Raw genomic sequence first — 18,575 nt, 5'->3', positions numbered from 1 at the left:
TTCCTTATCACACGGGGAGTATTTTAAGATAGGAAATTTTTGGTCGAAAATTGGCCGCCGTAGGCTGTCGATTTTGGAAAAATTTTTATGTCCAAACCTCATCTAATAAGTGTTCTGAAGATGGCCTTCTCCTTCATCAACTTCATGCAATTACAAGGCCCATTATAGTGGAACACATATTGGCATTCCGTATTCAATACCTCCTAAATAAAGTCTCTGATGAAGTCTTGTTGAGAGAAAGAAAAAAAGCTCTCGTTTTTATTTCAGTAATAGGTAGTTAACTACATTTATGTAATAATTATGTGTTCGAATTTTCAAATAAATGGACTGAGATTTCATGGCTTTACAGCTATAGGTTTCACTCAGTCATTTTTGTCAAAAGCATAAAAAAGGGGGGAAATGTGGAAAAACTGATAGACAAAAGTGATGTAGTACCTACTTATAGCTTATAGAGTATAGACTATATAGGTACTTGGGTATCTACAGAATGGAAAAATAATGGCTTCTCTCTCTCTCTCGCTAATTGTCTCACACACTTTCTTCAAGATACCTACATAAAACTAACTAAAAACTTCTCTCTTTAACAATAAATAGATAGAGAGATAGATAGATAGATAGAAAGAGAGAAAGAGAGAGAGAGAGAGAGAGAGAGAGAGAGAGCAATCAGAAGTAATTAGCAAGAGATGGAGCGTGAAGGATAGAATGAGAATTCTATTGAATCAGACAACAGCAGTATGTGATATGAGAGAGAGAGAGAGAGAGACTGAGTGTGAGAAATGTAATTATAAAGAGACAGTAATAGTAAGGAAGAGAGAGAGAGAGAGAGGGAGATATGAAGAGCGAAAATAGAAAAGATCCCTCATTACATGGGGAGTATTTTAAGATAGGAAATTTTCGACCAAAAATCGGCCGCCGTAGGCGGCTCAGGCTCGGGACTTAGAGAAATTTTCATTATTTTTTTATTTTATTTTTTTTTTTTCAAATACGTATTCCGCAAATGTAATAGAAAGTCGTGTGATGTTCACACCAGATTTTTCATTTTTACAATTTATTAAGACTTCATAGTTAGATAGATCTATTATCTTAGCAAGAGATGGAGCGTGAAGGATAGAATGAGAATTCTATTGAATCAGACAACAGCAGTATGTGATATGAGAGAGAGAGAGAGAGAGAGAGAGAGAGAGAGAGAGAGAGAGAGAGAAGAATATGTGCGAAAAAGAGGGACTGAGTGTGAGAAATGTAATTATAAAGAGACAGTAATAGTAAGGAAGAGAGAGAGAGAGGGAGATATGAAGAGCGAAAATAGAAAAAGAGATGTTGAAATACAGATACAGAGAGAGAGAGAGAGAGAGAGAGAGAGAGAGAGAGAGACTAGGGAAGGAGAAAGAAAAAGAGATAGATAGATACATAAAGAGGGAAAGAACTAGGAATGAGGGAGAGAGAGGAAGGGACCATTAAAGTGGGAAATATAATTATGTGAAAAAAATTGATAGATGGAAGAAAAGAAGAAAGACAAGAAAAAGGAGAGAAAGAGAGAAGGGAGTTCTAAGTGTGACATATTGTAGAAAGCTGAGATGTCTACATTATTACTGTAGAGGAGTGTAGACTGTCGTGGAGTGTTGCATTGATAGAAACTAAGTCAATATGACACCTAACTATAACACGTTCAGCGCCGCGTGTGTATTGATTTCAATACACACGGCTGTTCCCACGGGGCCAAGAGATCAGGAGGAATAAGTGGAATTTAGTGATTTACAAGTTCAATGGCAGTATCACCTATTAAATTTCAATCATTTCAATCTAATATTAATCTAACAATTCTGTCTGAGTAGTATATTGCGTCATTGTGACAATCCAAACTATGCGCAGCTCATCAATAAAATTTTAATTATTGTTTCTCTCATGTAAAGGTGCCACAATTTCCAGTTTAGATGCCTCCTGAGTGTGCATGTGCAAAGTTCATGCTTCAATATTATAATGGGTACATAATTAGGACAGGTGATTTATTTTTCTCATATGCTCTATTACTATGACTCTATGACACATCACATATGTTTGTGACTTTCTTGCCTAAAAGAATAGACTCATTGCCTCTCCTCTAATTAGCGTTTTCTCTTAATTTATTAATCCTTTATGAAACAATGTGCGTTTTCCACCTGTGACCTTCACGGTTAGCGTGTCAGTAAACAATTTACTGAAATTACCTACCAATGGCAAGTATAAATAGGGTCTAAAATGCCCTATCTACAGCAGTTGTCAACACTAATAGGGACAAAGAATCTAGTTTCTAATGGGTTCTATTGAAGTGTTGGTTTAGAGATCCTAGTTTTGAAAGGAGCTCTTGCTTGGGATCATGGGCTATAGAGTTTTCAAGGGGATGTATGCATCCCTATTCCCTGTGGGTCGTTTTGCTCCTGAATGTTCTGAGTACTTGGGGTAAGTGACGCTAATTAGTAAACTTTTGGAAAAGCTAGCAGCTCGCGATTGTCCAGATGTTGTTGTTGTAGCAGTGACAATTCGAATTCGAACACTTTATGGAGATTTTTTCAGAATACTTCATTGACATAGGATTAGAGTCCCTTTTTCCCAGCAGTTTCTTCGTTTGTTCAAAATAATATTAATAATAATAATGTAAATGTAAAAAAAAAATGTAAATGCAGTTTTTTTGTGTTATTATGTCACAACTTTGGTGCTCACTGCAGCATTTGTAGGATTTTCCCAATATCTCAATAATCCTAAAATTCAATGTTTACCTACCATGCTGGCACCGGTCGCTATGCGCATTTATATGTCATAGCTACTCATTTTCCTCACGAGGCTGAGTGGGCCCCGCAACAGCCAGTCACGGAATCAATCATTTGCATGATACAAATTTCTTGACTCCGCCGGGAATCGAACCCGGATCTCCCGCGTGCAAGGCGAGCGCAGTGACCACTACGCCATGGGAGCTGGGAAGAGCTTAAAGAAATCCGGAATTCAGCAGACATAATGAACAAGTATAGCTTGACGTATGGTCCAAATTTCATGACAATATATGGCAATTGATTGAGTTATGATAGGGGTAAAATAACGACAAAATGTTTCGTGTAATGTAAAAAAAAACACTGGCGTGCCCAGGCCGGAACTTGGCCTGGCGCACTGCCATGCTGTCACCTTGTTAATTATATCTACTTATGAGGGCTATTATCTATCACCACTTTTCTATTATTGAATGTATTTAATGAGTCAATCATCTTCTTCTTCCTAGCCTTTTCCTATTAAAATAGGGCGGGGCGTTTATTTAATAAGTCAATATTGAGTATATTGAATAATTGCAGGTGGATTCATTTTCGAGAGGTGAAATTTTCTTCTAGGCGTTCTACTAGTTTCTAGTTTCTACCTTGCATTCGTCTACATTGAACGACATTCGTGTCTACTTTGAAATTTTTGTTTCGTTCTGTAGTAGTGCATAAATTTAATATACTACTCCTCTTTTTGTGTAAAATCTCGAGACTCCTACCAGTCTCAGCAAAGAAAAAAGTCTCTTTTTGTTTTGGTGAACCTCAAAGAAAATGGTTTCTAAGGTGCCATCTGTCATGATGAAATATGCTAAAGTGAGACGCTATGTGTTTCTGATTCCACTTCACGTATGGGGTTTCATATCCATACCCAACTATCATCGGCATACCTGGATGAATAAATTACATAACCTTGTCTATAAGAAACTACTCTACATGGCATTCATGTTAAGCCTAGCTCTCCAACATGCTTGCACCTTTGTATATGCTATTCATGATCTACCCGAGTTCTTGCAAAGGCTGTTTGAAAGTGTGTTAGTTGTAACGTGTGTCGTGGATCTTGTATTCTACAACTTCAAATATGATGAGATCACCGAGCTGTTTGATCTTCAAGAGAAAGTGTTCAAAGTGTCTGACAAGAAAATTCACAGGAAATATCTCACGATAGAGTTCTTTGAGGTTGGAACGTGTGTCGTGGATCTTGTATTCTACAACTTCAAATATGATGAGATCACCGAGCTGTTTGATCTTCAAGAGAAAGTGTTCAAAGTGACCGACATGAAAATTCACAGGAAATATCTCACGATAGAGTTCTTCGAGGTTGTGAAACTACTCTACATGGCATTCATGTTAAGCCTAGCTCTTCAACATGCTAGCACCTTTGTATATGCTATTCATGATCTACCCGAGTTCTTGCAAAGGCTGTTTGAAAGTGTGTTAGTGGTAACGTGTGTCGTGGATCTTGTATTCTACAACTTCAAATTTGATGAGATCACCGAGCTGTTTGATCTTCAAGAGAAAGTGTTCAAAGTGACCGACAAGAAAATTCACAGGAAATATCTCACGATAGAGTTCTTCGAGGTTGGAGTGTTCTTCGCTTGTAGTATTTTTAGTATGGTCGGAATACTAAGCGAAACATTCTTGCCGGTATCCGAGAGGAATCTCTACTTGATGAGCACCGTGTACAGGAGGAAATATCCCGATAAGATTTTACCCCTCAATTTCTGGACACCCAGTTTTATAGATCCGAGTGAAATGCCCTACTTTGTCTTATTTTATTTGTTTGAAGTCTATGCTGTGGCAATGGTCCTAACAGTTGTATTTGAACGATTGTTCATCCTAGCGAGTTTCCCCACATCATTATTAGGACAGTACAAAATGCTTGCTGAATTAGTCAAGCTGATTGGTGTTGAACTCAAGGATAACGCCGGAGAGAATATCTTCTACACAGACATTGCACATGGAACGTATATCTCTGAAACTCAGCTTTTGAATCTAATCAGCAATGATATGCCTGGAACAAGTCAGCAAGATATGGCACTGAAACTCAAACGATGGGCGAAGAAAGACTACCCAGATTTCTATTTGAAGCAAATCATCAGAAGACATCAGGAAGAAATAAATACACACGGCGTTCCACGGTTCGACAGGCGTGTATTGATATCAATACACGCGGCGCTGTGGTTCAAACTCGCCAAAACAGTTGGCGTTGAACGTGATAAGGCGTCTGATAAACTAAAAAAATACAACTACTGCTGATACTGAACCAGAATTACTGATGGTAAAAATGGAACGTCAGCCTGGATAGCTAGGAGAGTAACCTGCCTTATAAGCACTAGGTCACGGGTTCGATTCCACCCCGATTGGATTTCATGCTGAACGGATAAACAGATAATGTTCGTTCTCGGAACGGCTGGTTTTTTCCTATACTGTCCTCCTTCTCTCTTCGATTTCGGGACGGTAAGTACCTCAGTAGTACTAGGTAGTTTATTACTAATTAATTAGCAGAAAAAAACGTATATCTCTGAAACTCAGCTTTTGAATCTAATCAGCAATGATATGCCTGGAACAAGTAAGCAAGATATGGCACTGAAACTCAAACGATGGGCGAAGAAGGACTACCCAGATTTCTATTTGAAGCAAATCATCAAAAGACATCAGGAGCTCAGCTTTTGAATCTAATCAGCAATGATATGCCTGGAACAAGTAAGCAAGATATGGCACTGAAACTCAAACGGGCGAAGAAGGACTACCCAGATTTCTATTTGAAGCAAATCATCAGAAGACATCAGGAGCTAGACCATGTCATGATCAAGTATACACAGTACTCAGTATCATACTATAACCTATAATATTCACATAAATGATATAGAAGAGTAACATAAATAGACATGCATGGTATGCTGCTTTCAATGTCATGTTAAAAATAGAAAAGTAAGTGAAATGATGTCAGTCAAAATCAATCCAAGGAGATTTCAATTTGTCGAGTATTCAAAATGATTTTAGAAAGGTGGAAAGTAAAAGATTGTATTTCCATTGAAATAAATTTTGTATGTATGGGGATATACTGTATACATTTTATTAGGTAGGAATGTATTACTTTTCATTCTGTGTACAAATAAAGTATAGGTACCATACCACCCATACGTAAAAATATGTCGGAAATACACCATGTCAGCACATTTTGATCAGACATTCTCGTAATTCAGCCATTTTCCCCACAATATCAGCAGAGAGGCATTTTAAATCCCTCAAACCAAACAGAAAATAGGCCTAGTGGGCCTAAAATATAACATAAATTTACCTACAAATAACACATATTGTACAGATATTTATGAAATTTAGGTAGTTAGTCACATCGGTTGTAAAAATGAATCGATACTGGAACTCTGAAAAATAGGGATTTCATCTCCGGAAGACTTCTCGTGATTTGGGTCTCCAAGGAGAGAACTCTATTACCTAAATTAAAAACTATAAAGTAAAAAATCTCTTACTTTTGTGACACACAGAGTGACTGAGAGGAATTCAATCATTCTGATGCACCCTGTATAGATAGAAAATCCCCCGTGTCTATATAGCGTTTCAAAGTTTAAAACGCGATTTTCTCGAAATGAGAAAAGGTGGACTCCCATCTTTTTTCCCGTGGGGTCTTCATTTGATATTCCTCTTTTTCATTCATTGATTAGATTAGGTAGTTACTTCCTTTTTATTTCAGTTGTGAATCAATACATTTGATATTTTCAATTTTCATTCATTTTGATCCTAAAAATTTTGTTTTCTTTCAACATCAATATCTTCTCTCCTATATGACCTAGAAAAAAACCAAAGGTACCAAAAGAATCTGCGAAGCATAAACTCGCAGAATATAATATAAGAGTGTATTGAGGAAGAAAAGAAGAAAGACAAGAAAAAGGAGAGAAAGAGAGAAGGGAGTTCTAAGTGTGACATATTGTAGAAAGCTGAGATGTCTACAATATTACTGTAGAGGTGTGTCGACAATGTAGAGGAGTGTTGCATTGATAGAAACTAAGTCAATATGACACCTCACTATAACACGTTCAGCGTCGTGTGTATTGATTTCAATAGGTACACACGGTGACTGTTCCCACGGGGCCAAGGCGTTTTGACCAATTTTACTGCCACAGGCCAAAGTTTAATTTTGTTTTCTGGTTATCTAAGAAGCTCAAAGGTACTGGAATCTCTTCTGTAGATAGTTCGATACTCCTCATATCCCCAATTTTCTTCTGTGTATTGAAACAAATACACGCGGCGCAGACACTTGATACACCACTTGATTCCACATCTCAAAAGAAGTATGGAATCAATACCTTATTTGATATTCCTCTTTTTCATTCATTGATTAGATTAGGTAGTTACTTCCTTTTTATTTCAGTTGTGAATCAATACATTTGATATTTTCAATTTTCATTCATTTTGATCCTAAAAATTTTGTTTTCTTTCAACATCAATATCTTCTCTCCTATATGACCTAGAAAAAAACCAAAGGTACCAAAAGAATCTGCGAAGCATAAACTCGCAGAATATAATATAAGAGTGTATTGAATTGCATACACTGACGTGTGAAACATAGGTCTTCTCGGTGTATGGAAATAAATACACACGGCGTTCCACGGTTCGACAGGCGTGTATTGATATCAATACACGCGGCGCTGTGGTTCAAACTCGCCAAAACAGCTGGCGTTGAACGTGATAAGGCGTTTGATAAACGAAATACAACTACTGCTGATACTGAACCAGAATTACTGATGGTAAAGATGGAACGTCAGCCTGGATAGCAGGTCGCGGGTTCGATTCCACCCCGGGTGGATTTCATGCTGAACGGATAAACAAATAGTGTTCGTTCTCGGAACGGCTGGTTTTTTCCTATACTGTCCTCCTTCCCTCTTCGATTTCGGGACGATAAGTACCTCAGTAGTACTAGTTTATTACTAATTAATTAGCAGAAAATATATATATATATGAGATTGTTTATAAGACTCTTTACATTGCGTTAACCCTTTGGTGACCGATGTAAACTGAAACTGTAGTTTACATCGGTCACCAAAGTTAAAGTATATTGACATAAATAGGTAGGTAATATAATATTCACATAAATGATATAGAAGAGTAACATAAATAGACATGCATGGTATGCTGCTTTCAATGTCATGTTAAAAATAGAAAAGGAAGTGAAATGATGTCAGTTAAAATCAATCCAAGGAGATTTCAATTTGTCGAGTATTCAAAATGATTTTTTTTTTTTTTACAAATACCTAGGAAGAAAGTAAAAAATTGAATGCCATTGAAATAAATTCTGTATGTATGGAGGTACTGTATCCATTTTATTAGGTAGGAATGTATTACTTTTCATTCTGTGTACAAATAAAATATAGGTACCATACCACCCATACGTAAAAATATGTCGGAAATACACCATGTCAGCACATTTTGATCAGAAATTCTCGTAATTCAGCCATTTTTCCACAATATCAGTAGAGAGGCATTTTAAATCCCACAAACCAAACAAAAAAGGGCCTAGTACCTACATAAATGTACCAGTAACTCTTATTGTACCTATATGTAGATATTATTTTTATGAAATTGAGATAGTTAGTCACTTTGGTTGTAAAAATGAATTGATATTGTTAAAAATGAATTAATTGTACATAAAAAACATGAGACGATAAAAACGATAAACAATTTATTAGGTACAGGTGAATCTATAATAAATACCAACCTATAGCTACGAAGGGATTATATGGATTTTATCGCTGGAACACTTCATGTGATTTTGGGAATTTGGCCTCCAGGAACTCTCTGATTAAAATAAAAAATAGAAAGTAAAAAAAAAGTAAATTTTTCAGGCAGCTTTCAAAAATCTCTTACTTTTGTGACACACTGAATGACTGAGAGGAAATCAATCATTCTGATGCACCCTGTAGAGATAGAAAATCCCCCGTGTCTGTTTTATATTCATAGCCCTTGTCTCCTCTGGCTGCTCTAAGTCCCTAACCCCTAGATCCCTCAACCCCCTAAACCCCTAGGTCCCTATCGCCCTAAATCCTAGACCCCTCTAAACCCCTCACACTATTCAGATGCCCCTTGTTTTCAGAATTCCACTGACATTCCGATCATCAATTTTCCCTGGCGAGGACGAAAAAGAGAGACAAAACGAAATTTCGAAAAATAGGGCCGAGGAGGGGCAAAGTGGATACGCGGGGGGCGAAGGGGACCGAGACATCATTTATCAAAAAAATATCGGAGAATGACATGGTGACAGCTGTATGTAAGGAGAAATTATTTGTAACCTGATCATGATGAAGAACAAATTATAAAATTTTACCCCCGGATAGGAGGGACGTGAATTTATTATCCACTGATGGATAAAATTACCTGACCTTATTTTTGTAGTTTCGATATCGGGTAGAACGTCAACTCCCATGGCGTAGTGATCACTGCGCTCACGTTGCACGTGGACCCGGGTTCGATTCCCGGCGGGGTCAAGAAATTTGTATCATCCAAATGATTGATTCCGTGACTGGCTGTTGCGGGGCCAGACTCGATCTCGTTTCAGTCAGCTCCCATGGCGTAGTGGTCACTGCGCTCGCCTTGCACGCGGGAGACCCGGGTTCGAATCCCGGCAGGGTCAAGAAATTTGTATCATGCAAATGATTGATCCCGTGACTGGCTGTTGCGGGGCCCACTCAGCCTCGTGAGGAAAGTCAAGAAATTTGTATCATGCAAATGATTGATTCCGTGACTGGATGTTGCGGGGCCCACTCAGCCTCGTGAGGAAAATTTAGTAGCTATGACATATAAATGCGCATAGCGACCGGTGCCAGCATGGTAGGTAAACATTGGATTTTAGGATTATCGAGATATTGGGAAAATCCTACAATGCTGCAGTGCGCACCAAAGTTGTGACATAAAACACAAAGAAACTGCATTTATCATCATTCATTCCTATCATATCGGGTAGAACTGGATAGTTTTAGTTTCATTACCCTAGGACTGGATGGTCTTATCACAACTACCTACTTAACCCTACTTTTATAGTGATCCTCCTGGAACTGGAACAGTTGCAAGAGCTATGGGTTAAATTTTGAAATTCCTATGAATCCCTTGTGATTAGGTAATTATGCAATGTGCAAGATTTGACTTTAGATAATTGGTGGATGTGCTTGAATTTCAAAATACCTACCTGCTCTCAATTAGCAATAATTACCTATATTGTAGGTACCTGTTGTAAATGAATTTAAAATAAACGAGAGCACTTTTTTTGCTAATAATAATAATTAGGTATATCTACCTAGTTAGGTACCTAGTTAGTTAGTTCTAAATTATTCCATCTCCTTTTTGCTAAGGTAAGCCAACCATAAAAAATAGGTACTTACCTATTATTTTCTATTCACTTCTTCTTTATCCTCCTACTCATTTTCTGTAATCTCTACAAAAAATCGTTCTCCTAATTCCAGAAATTTTCAGTCACCCCTTTGACTACTTTACAACTTACAACTTTTACAGTTCTTTCTTCTAAACTTTAATCCGCAACCTTGCTTTTTTTTATCAACTTCTACAATACAGCTTATGTGGAGCCCTTACATTTCTGTACAGTAGCTTCGCAAGCTAATTTGCTGTTCTAATGGTTCTGTATATCTGTTTTCATGTACATAGAATCTCTCTGTGCAATATTTTTCCAACTCTACCGATAATAATATGCTAGTGTACGACTATACGAGCGTTTTACAACAGTTCTTTCTTTCTTTTCAAAAAGTTATCTAGTTTTTTGAGAGAGAGAGAGAGAGAGAGAAAGAGAGAGAGAGAGAGAGAGAGAGAGAGAGAGAGAGAGAGAGAAAAGAAAAAAAATCTTCTTCTTGTACAACAAAATGGCAAAAGGAAATGTAAAACCCCAGGCTGATTACACTAACATAATGTCACAAGTTATAATGTCTTCTTCTTCCTCCTCTTCTTCTTCATCTTCTTCTTCCCTCGGTAAATATCTATAAGTAAATATTACCATTATGCACAGGGAACAGAATGATTACCAAGAGATAGATATCTAGATGCATAATTATTCAAGAGCATAGTACAAGTTCTATCTACAGAACTCATTGTTGGGGTTGCTTTATTCTTTAGAGGAAAAAAAAAGTACCTACCTAGGTAATTTCTCCATGCTTTCCATTCATTTTCCAAGGGAAAAGAAAGCCATGTACGAGTACTGAGTGATATTCACAACTGATTAATACAAGTTGTATCTCTACAGAACTCATTGTTCGGGTTGCTTTATTCTCTTGAGAGAGAGAGAAAGTACTTACCTAGGTAATTTTTCCTGGCTTTCCATTCATTTTGCAAGGCTGATATTCACAACTGATTAATACAAGTTGTATCTACAGAACTCATTGTTCGGGTTGCTTTATTTTCCAGAGAGAGAAAAAATTCTAGCTATAAAACCTAGCTCATTTTTTTTTTCTTTGCTTTCCATTCATTTTGTAAGGGAAAAGAAAGCCGTGTATTGTGTGACGTAACATCTGATTATTCTATGTACTTTCTATACATTCACTGCACGTGTAATTTATGTACATAACATGTACATTTAAGTACATAGTATGCACATTTATGTACATAGGATTATGGTGAGCCTCATTGTATATTCCAAACCCATGGAACAAACATGAACTTTAAACCGGTGCACCTTATTTGATATTCCTGACGTCCGTACCTATGAATGAAATAGATATGTTGCCTGTTCTGGAATTTCTGAAGAGGAAGGATTTTGTACTTCGCAAGCAAACGCCACAATAAGGATTTTCTGGAACAATGTCAAATTGACTTGCAGCTTGCAAAATATGTAGGTAGCACTTTTTTTCTTTTATAGAAATGATCCCACGTACTCTCCTTGTAAGACCCCTCTTTCTTACAAAAGGTCTTCAAGTTTTATCTGTTATCATGAGATGTTTGTATGATTCGTACCTACGTATTGTCTTCGAGTATGTATCCATGTAATATTTAACCCACTAGGAAACTGACTGATGCATTTATTAACTTTACCTCCTACGCGATCGAATGCTCTGTTCAGATCAACAACAGCAACACTCGAGCCCTTTGTTTTACCTACCTGATCTAATTTCCTGAACATCTGTCCAATGAGCTGCGTTCCAAATAGCAACTTTCTCACTTTACATTTTGCAAAATTTTGACGTCACAACTTTCATAATGGTTGCGTATTGCGTGATGTTTTGTAAGTTTTTTTCTCCTGGAATATTACGTCATATTCTTTGAAAAGTGCGATTTTTTTTCGTTTTCTACTTTTTTTTATGGAACATGATCCTATTACTTATTTCTCCGTATTTCAGTGTCTCTTCTCGATGTCTCCTAGGGAAATTTGTAACCCTGTATGGAATGTTTGCACAATATTCATTATCAGGAAACTTTTTCTCCGACTTTTGTATCGGTATTATTGAGCGCACTAAATATATAGCCATAAAGTATATTAATAAATATCAAACTTGTAATACCGGTACTCCGGCAAATGTTCACATTAAAATACGTCTTGGTCTAATAATATATATGAATCTCCGTTATTATCTAGGTAGGTACGTATCGAGGAAAAATCTGACCATGCTATAACTTATACTGTCTTGTTATCATAATGGTTGCGTATTGCGTGATGTTTTGTAAGTTTTTTTCTCCTGGAATATTACGTCATATTCTTTGAAAAGTGCGATTTTTTTTTTTCGTTTTCTACTTTTTTTTTATGGAACATGATCCTATTACTTATTTCTCCGTATTTCAGTGTCTCTTCTCGATGTCTCCTGGGAAAATTTGTAACCCTGTATGGAATGTTTGCACAGTAATACACAATATTCATTATCAGGAAACTTTTTTTCCGACTTTTGTATCGGTATTATTGAGCGCACTAAATATACAGCCATAAAGTATATTAATAAATATCAAACTTGTAATACTGGTACTCCGGCAAATGTTCACATTAAAATACGTCTTGGTCTAATATATGAATCTCCGTTATTATGTAGGTAGGTAGGTACGTATCGAGGAAAAATCTGACCATGTTATAACTTATACTGTCTTGTTATTATAAAAAGTGGTGTTGGAACGACAAAAAGCAAACATAACTTTTTTTAAGTTTCTTAGTGGGAACTTTAATTGCTGAGGTCTTATCGTCCTGACGCGTAGAGAAATACCTCGATAGGAAGATAGTTTCTAATAAATTAAATTAATGAATGAAATAATAGATAAACATTATTACCTACATTATAAATAAGTACCTAATAAAGGGCTCACTTTCTGTTTCGTTAAATAGGCTGAACTTGAGTTAATTAAATTAATTTCTCAAATGTCATACGGCATTCAAAGAGAGGAATAATTCTTTTTTCATATCTAGTTGTCATTAAAATCCCTTGCTGTTGATATTTTTCTTGGCATTCCATACGTCCACATGCGAAGAATTTTCTTACCGACATTATAAATCATCAATATTTTAATAATGCCTCGTTGCCGCTACACACAAGCGAAGAGCTTTGGAGGAATTGAAAAAAAAGGAAGAAATAGAAAATTTATTATTTTTTCCTTTTTACTTTGTTGTTGATAAAATAAGGGTCAGAAAAATCGACCGGGAAAAAACTTGTTAAACGGAAACATCTTTCTTCTTCTTTTTTTTTTAAGAAAAAAAAAAAGAACTTTTTAGACATGATAAAATAGGTTCTTCCACAGCCATATTTTAAGATTATACCTACACTAAGTAACCTCCATAATTTTGGTTTTAATATAGGCCCTTTTCTCTTGACGTTCGATATATTATCTACTTGTACTTATAAATATCACATTGATTTTGTAAATAATGATCCATTTAACTGATCCAAAATCCAAGTTTTAAGTCTACAGTTTTTAATTTAGTTTGTCCGCTTCAGGCTTCTTTCACATAGTTATCAATATTCCGGTTTAATAAAAATATTCAACGCCTAAACGAGATTTTCACAATGGATATCGGATCCGATATCCGATTGCGCCGGACCCAATTTCTGGGTCTCTAGTTCGTTGAACTGTCGCTTTAAATACCTATCCATTATCCACGAATAATCTATTCAAGTTCAACCTCTTCAATTGTTGAGTTTGAAAGCAATTTAAAAACAAACAAAAGAAACAGCAACGTTACAAAAGTCTGGCGAAGAACAATACTTAAATTTCGCTTTCATAATAATCTCACCCTCCTCTTTACCCTCCATTATTATTTGTCCATTCTTCTTCCTTCTTCTTCTTCTTCTTCTTCTTCGTCCTCTTCTCCTTCCTTCTTCTTCTTCGTCCTCTTCTCCTTCCTTCTTCTTCTTCGTCCTCTTCTCCTTCCTTTTTCGTCTTCTTCGTCCTCTTCTTCTTCCTTCTTCTTTTTCGTCCTCTTCTCCTTCCTTCTTCTTCGTCCTCTTCTCCTTCTTCTTCGTCCTCTTCTCCTTCCTTCTTCTTCTTCTCCTTCCTTCTTCTTCTTCGTCCTCTTCTCCTTCCTTCTTCTTCTTCATCCTCTTCTCCTTCCTTTTTCTTCTTCTTCGTCCTCTTCTACTTCCTTCTTCGTCCTCTTCTCCTTCCTTCTGCTTCGTCCTCTTTTCCTCCCTTCTTCTTCTTCCTTCTTCTTCCTCATCCTCTTCTTCTTCCTTCTTCTTTTTCGTCCTCTTCTCCTTCTTCTTCGTCCTCTTCTTCTCCTTCTTCGTCCTCTTCTCCTTCCTCTTCTTCTTTGCCTTCGCCTTTCACCGAACCGTAATATCCCATTTTTGTATGGGGTTGGTGTTCCTCTTTTCTTCTTCTCCATTACATTCCTAGGGCTTTGTCTCCTGGATCTTCATTGACTTTGTCTCTCTATGTTCCATTATTCTTTGTTCTCGAAAATCTCTCCGTCAAAATAATACCCATCCCAGTTAAGCTTTTGGCTTTCTTAACTTCCTTTGCAATATTGTTTGAATTGTTTTCAGAAATGTCTCTTTTTCTTCTACATATAGTCTTCTTCCCAACACTTCGTCAGTTCGTCTCTTATTCGATCTTATTATGTTTCCATCATCTTCAAAAAGTCTAGATATTTTTCTAATTGATTCTCTTTCGGTTTTCAGTGTTTGTTCGAATTTAGTTAATTTCCAAATAATAAAAGAAATATTTTTTCTTCCATTAAATTTAGCTTATTTCCTACAAAATAGACATAATTACCAACACCTTTCCTTGATTCTATGTTTCTTTCACCCACACTCTGTTTCACTCTCCAAGGCATCTGTACGTGTTCGCACGAGGCCTATTATAAAAAAGTTTGTTCGAATTTTTTCAACTCTTCGTTAGAATAGCAACGAAAAGTTGGTAGATATCTACGACCGGAAAAAAACTTGTGAAAGAACGAAGAAAGATTTTCAAAGTGGAATAAAAAGTTTTTTCTTCCCCCAAGTTTTGATTAAGTTTTCAGACCTAATTACATGGAGTAACACGTTAACTGGATTTGGAAAGACAAAATATTGTGGAGGAAAGAGGAAAGTTATGAGCGTTCACATGTAATTATTACTGACGAAAAAATATACTCTAATTCTATATCCATAGGGGTGAGCTTCTCTGTAGAAAGAGGATTTTTCCATTTCAGAGTCAAATTCAATTTGTAGTTTCTTTACAGGTTTTAGAAAAATCTTTATTATTTCCTTTTGAAAATAAGTCCTTACTAGCACAAAATTTACACCGTTTCCTACTTCTCTATGTTTCAGATGTAACAGTTCCTCAAGATCATGCAATGCAGTAAAGTGAGAGTCAAAGAAATCTGTCACCATCTAAACTGCTAAGTTGACCGGAAAAAAACTTGTGAAAGAACGAAGAAAGATTTTCAAAGTGGAATAAAAAGTTTTTTCTTCCCCCAAGTTTTGATTAAGTTTTGGAACGTTAACTGGATTTGGAAAGACAAAATAATGTGGAGGAAAGAGGAAAATTATGAGCGTTCACATGTAATTATTACTGATGAAAAAATATAGGTACTCTAATTCTGTATCCATAGGGGTGAGCTTCTCTGTTGAAAGAGGATTTTTCCATTTCTGAGTCAAATTCAATTTGTATTTTCTTTACAGGTTTTAGAAAAATCTTTATTATTTCCTTTTGAAAATAAGTCCTTACTAGCACAAAATTTACACCGTTTCCTACTTCTCTGTTTCAGATGTAACAGTTCCTCTTTATTATTTCCTTTTGAAAATAAGTCCTTACTAGCACAAAATTTACACCGTTTCCTACTTCTCTATGTTTCAGATGTAACAGTTCCTTAAGATCAGCAATGCAGTAAAGTGAGAGTCAAAGAAATCTGTCACCATCTAAACTGCTAAGTTATGAACAAAAGGCATTGGTTTCCTGAATAGAGCTCAAAGCGTACCAGGCTTGAAAGCAATGAATCCCTTTGTTCAAGGGAAAATATGAGTTTGAAATGTGATATTTGTATTATACTCATTTTATGTGTATCACGCTTCAACTTTATGAACACCTCTCTTCAAGAAAACTCAAGTGTGGAACACATGTTTAGCATAAACGACCAGGACGTTAAATTGATGGATAACAACGAAAAGAACGCCACACTGCCTTCGTGTTCAAGCTATTTGCACAAGCAACATACCCCATTAAACGATTTGTACAACATAAATCAAGACGTGTTAATAGAAACTTTGTGCAATATTCTTAAATTTATTACCTGTAACGAAGGTGATGTCTTGTACAAGACACATGATGGTGAGTTTATGGCCTCGCATAAAGTTGAAAACAAGAGCTCAACTAATGTTATAGCTCACACGAATATTTTGCTACGAAATATAAAAGACATTATAAAAGATCTTTTAAAATTCGATACTATGTTCTCAAACATGAACAATGAAACGCACTATTATATCTTCAATAAAAGAAAAGTCTACGAAAGATGGAAAACTCATTTAGAAAATATTTTCAATTACTCCTCCGGAGAATACAATATTATAAATAAAAGTTTAGTGATAAATTTCAGAGAGTTATATTTATGTTTTGATTTAGAAACTGATAAAACAAAAAACGAACTTTTTAGTACTTTTGAGAAAATAGAAAATAAAACAGCTGAGAGAAAATTGTGCGAAAGGAATGAAAAGATTTCTGGCGATATGCAAAATGTAATAGAATTTTTAAAATCTTTGAGCTTAGAAAGTAAGGAACTGATGAATAGTGTACAAAAGCTGAACATTACAGATGTAAAGGTTGCTCTTATTTTGGATGAGGTGGTAAAAAGCCTGTTGGTATCTGTTGTTATGATTTTTTTAGATAGGGAATCGCTGTATACTGAACTTGAATACAATGCCATGTTAGACAATATTGATGAAGTTATTCAAATAAATGAAGAATTATCAATCACGCTTAGAGCTGGGTTGCAAATGCATTTTGAAGTATTTGAAAATCTGAAGTACTTAATGGAGAACTCTCCTTGCTCAAAATCAAATAATATATCAGATATTACTTCAGAAAAAGAAACCACTATCCAAGGTATATCAAACATTAAAAACTCAACACTTAACAAGAGTATGGAACTGAAAGAATCTATGAATAACAACGAAGAATATGATAGTACAATTTCTAAACTAATCAATGAATTATTACTAGAAAATGAAACTATAACATATGAGGATATTGACGATTTCGTTGCTCTTGTCAAAAGCAATAGCAGTGATATGAGGATATTTTTAGACCCTGAAATTATTGAAAGTAATATAACTGATTTTGATAGAAACGCGCAAGTAGCAGATGATAATGTGAATTACATAACCCACTTGGACCAAGATGAAAATGACATTCACTCCCATGAACTAGACGAGGAGCAACTTACAGCTGATGTTCAGTATATGGATGATGAGGCAAACTTCAACAATGGCAGTGAAATATACTACACAGATGAAGTGGAAAAGTTTGTAAATAACTCCGAACTGAGTGTAAATACTAACATAACCCACTTGGACCAAGATGAAAATGACATTCACTCCCATGAACTAGACGAGGAGCAACTTACAGCTGATGTTCAGTATATGAATGATGAGGCAAACTTCAACAATGGCAGTGAAATATACTACACAGATGAAGTGGAAAACTTTGTAAATAACTCCGAACTGAGTGTAAATAACACAATACTTCCCATTTAGGTGCTGGGTCAACACGAGAACACCAGAAAGTAACCCGTTGAAATATTTGCAATCGAAAAACGAGTACTTTTTTTTTGTCAATGGTGGGATTCGAACCCGGGACCTTCTGCATGGCAAGCAAGCGCGTTACCACTGGACCAACCGTTCCCTCGCCACTGAATATTAGGCAACCAACACGGACAACATACAGAAAAACACACGATTCGCACTGAAAAACATGCAACCGATTTCAGTCAAATTCTAAATTATACCGAGTGACGTTCACTGAAAAAATTATTACTGATATGATTTGAGCACTAAAAATATGAAGAAAGATTCAATAGCGAAGAAGACAATGTAAGCTGTGCCCGGACATCAATTGATAAAGCTGCTGTCATAGAAAATATAATCAATATTAATGAGGGCATTCTGTTTGACCTAGCATTGTTAGAGGGTGATCCAATTCATGGAACCTACAACCCAACATCGAATCATGATAGGTATTCATCTAGAATCGAATATTCACTAGTACTATACCTGTGAACTAGTCTGGCTGCGGAACTTTACACAGGGAGTAGACCAGCTTAGTCTGAAATTTCCCTTGCTAAAGGTTCAGTACGAAGAGTCAGTCCAAAGCAATCACCCTAGCTAGGGC

General features: G+C 36.1%; 1 long non-coding RNA gene across 1 annotated transcript in view; it reads right to left on the bottom strand.

The window, feature by feature from the left end:
* LOC113471088 overlaps positions 1-13,054 on the bottom strand; it is a 13,858-nt gene extending 804 nt beyond the window's left edge. Inside the window, exons 1-2 of the long non-coding RNA XR_003393920.1 lie at positions 13,037-13,054; positions 8,592-8,594 (exon numbers count right to left, since the gene is read on the bottom strand). This is a non-coding gene — a long non-coding RNA (uncharacterized LOC113471088). The remainder of the gene's footprint in view (positions 1-8,591; positions 8,595-13,036) is intronic.
* Between the last annotated feature and the right edge of the window lie 5,521 nt (positions 13,055-18,575).

The sequence above is a fragment of the Diaphorina citri genome, unplaced genomic scaffold (assembly GCF_000475195.1).
Source record: "Diaphorina citri unplaced genomic scaffold, Diaci psyllid genome assembly version 1.1 scaffold2064, whole genome shotgun sequence".
In the NCBI taxonomy this organism is placed as follows: Eukaryota; Metazoa; Arthropoda; class Insecta; order Hemiptera; family Psyllidae; genus Diaphorina; species Diaphorina citri.
Note: the sequence above shows the minus strand (reverse complement) of the source record. Positions and strands in the feature narration are given on the sequence as shown.